The sequence below is a fragment of the Pseudophryne corroboree genome, chromosome 6, assembly GCF_028390025.1.
Source record: "Pseudophryne corroboree isolate aPseCor3 chromosome 6, aPseCor3.hap2, whole genome shotgun sequence".
Classification (NCBI taxonomy): domain Eukaryota; kingdom Metazoa; phylum Chordata; class Amphibia; order Anura; family Myobatrachidae; genus Pseudophryne; species Pseudophryne corroboree.
The window spans coordinates 461,896,073-461,901,620 of NC_086449.1; the positions used below are offsets into that span (position 1 = coordinate 461,896,073).

A 5,548-nucleotide genomic window follows, 5' to 3' on the forward strand; every position below is an offset into this window, starting at 1 on the left:
CAGCTCGCTTATTGCAGATTATGCTGCGGGAGCCAGAGGCACCTGAAGCATAATCCCTGATAAGTGCCAACATCAGGGGGAGGAGCGAGCCACATCGGGGCTAATAGGATAGCCCCTGCCGATACAATTCCTGCGGTCAATGACCACAGGTAATTGGATACCCCCTTGGAGTGATTTTCTGTCAGCAACATTAATGACATGGATGTAATAATAATAACACTTTAAAAGAGGTTGCTCTGTAGAGTTTACTTCTAGGCATACTTGCCTACCTGACCCTCTCCATGAGGGACAAAATGCTCTGTTCCTGGACTTTCCTGGTAATGTATGATTGCCATCACCTGTGGTGAAACACCTTTCTTATCAATTAACTAGCTCACCACAGGTGATGGCAATCATACATTACCAGGAAAGTCCAGGAACAGAGCATTTTCTCCCTCATGGAGAGGGTCAGGTAAGCAAGTATGCTTCTAGGTGACATCATGTACAGTATCCTATACTTTTCCTCAGTATTCAGATTCACCTCTCTTTAGATTTCTTTTGTCTTTGGATCATCATACTGTACTTACAATTTTCTAAAGGTTTAACTTCATGGTCTGTGTCTTTTTTTTCAAACTTAATAAGTGTTGTATTTGACTATGTAATGTATCTCTCTTCTCAACACAATTTTAAATAGTTTTAAACTGAAGATTGAAAATTCTACCCGTCATTGCAAAGTCAAGACAATTTATAACTGCATGAAATTGGTATTTTACAAGGGAGAAGCTGATTTGATGAGCTTGCACATTGGATATCGCCATCAAGCACAATGGATCTGAGTCTGACTTGCATATATCCATGACCATCATTCCCCAGGCACAAACATTTGTAGTTATGTCTCTGACATCAACATTTGCCATTTTGCTGTTATTTTCAAATCTCATTATGTTGTTTAAATGAAGCATCAACATGAAATGTTGAAGGTAGTCATGGTTTTATACATTCTTTTGCGGGTCAGTAGACAAGGACCTACTGTACTACATAAAGCTGGGGTATTCAACATTTCAGCTGCTGACAGGCCCGGCGACAGGGAGGGTCAAAGGGGACACTTGTATTGGGCCCCGAGAGTCAGAGGGGCCCCAAGGATCAGGGACACAAAAATGCGGATCCATAAAACTAAGCCAGCAAGAAATGAAGTATTACCCAGCACAGGAGCCTGATAACATTGCAGCCGGGAGGAGACGCCGCACACAATGTGAGTCATTTAGACACCCGGAGCTTAGGAAACAGCAGCGTGGCACCACCCTGCTCTCTCCTCTGTAACAGTAGACTGACAGGGAAAGTCACGGCACAAATAATCATAGTGACATGCTACTGAGGGAAGCTTACCGGAACTTTGTTATTTCATTCAGTAACCACAAACAAGAGGAGCTGTTACATAAAGAGGATTATGCAGTTTTTCACACATGCACTGGGTTTTAACTTTTCTACAACTATAAACAGGCAAGCAGTGCCTACCCCCGGGGCGCTGCGGATTCGGGCACCCCGCATCCCGCTCCCTGGCTGCAGCAGGCGCCATGGGCTGTGTGGGCGCCCACTGCAGCCGGTGCCACTGTCAGATGCTAGAGGTCATAATTGACATCTAGTGCCTGTGCGGCGCTGCTATGGGAGAGACATCAGATGTCTCTCCTATAAAGAGGAGCGGGCGGCCAGACGGGGCAGCAGCTGCAGCAGCAGTCGGGAGCAGGGGCGGGGCTGGTAAGTAATGTTTATTGTTTATTTTTTTGTGTTTGTAAGAGGCTACTAGGGATCACAGCAACAGGGGGCACAGCGACAGGGGGCACAACTACTGGGGCAAATCTACTGGGGGAATAGCTACAGGGAGCACAGCTACTGGGGGCACAACTACTTGGGGCAAATCTACTGGGGGCATAGCTACAGGGGGCACAGATACTGGGAGCACAACTACTTGGGGAAAAACTACAGGGGGCACAGCTACTGGGGGCACAACTACAGGGGGCAAATCTACTGGGGGCACAGCTACTGGGGGTACAGCTACTGTGGACACAACTATTGGGGGCATAACTACAAGGGGCATAACTGTGGCCATGCCCATCCCCTATGAAGCCACGCCCCTATATTTTACACGCACCTTTGGTGCGCACTGTTTTGCCATGGGGGAGCGACAATGGAACCTTTTCGCCCTGGGTGCCACAAGGTGTAGAACCGGCCCTGACTATAAACTTTATACCAGCTAAATCATTTTTACAAAGCATCTGTTAACGGATTACTATGTAAGATACCCTGATCAGTGCCACTGCTGTTTTACTATCATTGTCTTAGGTCATATTCTATAATTTAAGTATTTATAAAGACCTACAGTACTGTGTTCTTATTGGATTCTCTGTTATCCTAGATTTTTGTTCTGTGAAACTATTGTAAAAGGACAATCTATTTATGCTGTACATGCTACTTACATGTAGTTATGTGTGTATGTAATTATAAATGTATGTGTGTATATGTGTGTGTGTGTGTGTGTGTGTGTATGTGTGTGTGTATACATATATATATATATATGTATATATATATATATATATATATATATCTCAAACACTAGTGGAGAAAGTGGAAGACTCTTTTTGGGTGCAATCAACCAGAAGTGAGCAAGTCCTGACTGTGGGCAAAACGCGCCTTCCGCTGCCTCCGATACTGACGCTGCACCTGCACTGCCGGGACCAACAGACTTCTCAGTTACTGTAGCCCCCACTACCCTTGCCGCTGACACAGCTACCCTTTGCTGCCATCACTGTGACCGCATTTGTACAGTGGGGATCGCGGGACCTCTGGAGCCTTGCTGTTCTCATAGCTGCCGCTGCATAGAGCCGGCTGGGACACTTAAGTATACTCCTTGTTTTTTGAGTGGTTGTTCAAATACACTGCATTAAGCATATATAGTAACCATTCTAACATTATTACAGGTGTATGGCCAATTAACCTCTTACTTCAATCTGGTTATTGATCAGGATGGTACCTGGCCTTTATACCTAAATCTTTACAAGTGGACGATATACCAATCTTACAGTGTATTTCAAAGGTTGTGATCCATTTAATTAATTAATTCTTTTCTCACATTTCTTATACTCAATACTGTATTATTAAGACACAAGCAATCTATGGTGGTTGTCATTAGTTACAAGTGCAATCTGGATTCAATTGGGACCTGATTTCTATCTATAATACTTATGATTGAGTTTCAGATTGGTCTTTTGCATCTTTTTGTGTCATCTCTAATTCTTCCTTTGGGTATAGTACCTTTGGGCAGTATTATATTATAGCACTTATTGGCAGTAATATAATGATCTAAAACTGCTCATTAAAGATTACATCTGCTGATATGTTTTCAAGACACTCTATCCCCCCACATCTATCAATTATCTTTAATGTGACATCTTTTATTTGACTTGTTTAATTTTCCATTTCTCTAAACATACATTTTTCCATATTTTTCTATAATTTTCTATGTGGACTCTCACCAGTGATTCAGAGCAATATCAGTGTCAGGGACACTTTTTTATCTACTGTATTTACCTCTGTCTAATGCTGGCAGCAGATCCACCGGTTGTTTCTTCCCACTGCACTATAATCTTTCTAGGTGATCTCTCATCAGTGATCCAAGAGTGGCTGCTATATTTAAGCATCTACTATCATACCACCCTATCAACAACAGATATCATCCGATCTCAGAAGCTAAGTAGTGGTGGGCTTGGTCAGTACTTGGATGGGAGACCACCAGGGAATACCAAGTGGAGTAGATTAACATCAGGTTCGAATAACTCAGTGCCTAACACTGACAGCAGAATTACCATTTATCTTGCTTTCTCCTGTACATGTACCTAAACTACAATCAACCTGCCTAATTATTAGGTGATACAACCGAGTTTTTATGTACGGTCTATATCCTGGCAATTTACCTATACCAACCATTTTGGTCTAAGATTTTGTACGTGCTCTCAGGTTGCAGCTGCCAGGGTCCCTAAAAACATTGGTAATTTATCTTACCCACTATCCGAGGGGTTATTTTAGTTACCTGATATTTTAAATTTTAACATTTATGCATCACTGTTATATGTTGTTATTTTGTGTGTCTGGATACATCAGATCTATTTTAAAGAACCTAATAAAATGTATGTTTTATTCACATAATTACTCTGACAAATTTGTCCTATTCTAAGAGTGCACCCAAAAAAAGTATTCTTCTTTCTCTACTAGTGTTTGATAAAATTATACTCTTTAACTCAGGGTACACCACCAGTGAGAAAACATATAGGGCAATACCTTGGTATCTCTAAACTGGTTTTGCAAATACCTTCATCTTTTTTTTTTATTGACCGGTGCTGAATCATCCTGCTGCCATTTCCATCTAGGAATGGCACTGCAGTGGCAGACAGGATGGCACTTAAAAAAAAAACTAGGCCCAAAACAGCACATCATGCAAAGAAGAAAAACAGGTGCAATGAGGTAGCTGTATGACTAAGCTAAGCAACACAAGTGTGCGGCACAAATACCTGGCCCATCTAGGAGTGGCACTGCAGTGGCAGACAGGAAGGCACTTAAAAAAAAACTAGTCCCCAAACAGCACATGGTGCAAAGAAGAAATAGAGCTGTAAGATGGAATTGTCCTTGGGCCCTCCCACATACCCTTATGTTGTATAAACAGGACATGCCCACTTTAACAAACTGGTCATTTCAGCAATAGGGTCTGCCACATGACTGTGGCTGAAATTAGTGTTTTATTTTGGCCCCCACCAAAAAGAAGCAATCAATCTCTCCTTGCACAAACTGGCTCTACAGAGGCAAGAAGTCGAGCTCATCCTCCTCCTCCTCCTCCTCCTCCTCCTCACAGAGTATTAATTTGTCCCCACTGGAATCCATTATCACAGGTCCCTGTGTACTTTCTGGAGGCAATTGCTGGTCAAGGTCATCCTGGAGGAATTTATCATTAATTTTGATGAACATCCACATTTTGTGGAAGTAACCTCCTACGCCGATCGCTGACAAGGTTACCGGCTGCACTAAACACTCTTTTGGAGTACACACTGGAGGGGGGCAACTCAGGTAAAATAAAGGCAGTTTGTGAAAGGGCATCCAAATTGCCTTTTTTTCCTGCCAGTATACATACGGACTGTCTGACATGCCTACTTGGATGCTGTTACTCAAATAATCCTCCACCATTCTTTCAATGGTGATAGAATCATATGCAGTGACAGTAGACATGTCAGTAATCGTTGGCAGGTCCTTCAGTCTGGACTAGATGTCAGCACTCACTCCTGACTGCCCTGCATCACCACCAGTGGGTGGGCTAGGAAATTGTATCCTTTTCCTCGCAGCCCCAGTTGCAGGAGAAAATCAAGGAGGAGCTGTTGACGGGTCACATTCTGCTTGAATTGACAATTTTATCACCAGCAGGTCTTTGAACCTCTGCAGACTTGCATAGGCTTTAACAATACAACAACAAAAAAGGCTGCGCTTAGAGATGAATTGTCATAACAACTATTAAAATTTATTTGTACTT

General features: G+C 42.7%; 1 pseudogene; it reads left to right on the forward strand.

The window, feature by feature from the left end:
* The first annotated feature begins 3,672 nt into the window (after positions 1-3,672).
* On the forward strand, positions 3,673-3,791 carry LOC134939166 (5S ribosomal RNA; annotated as a pseudogene).
* The last annotated feature ends 1,757 nt before the right edge of the window (positions 3,792-5,548 follow it).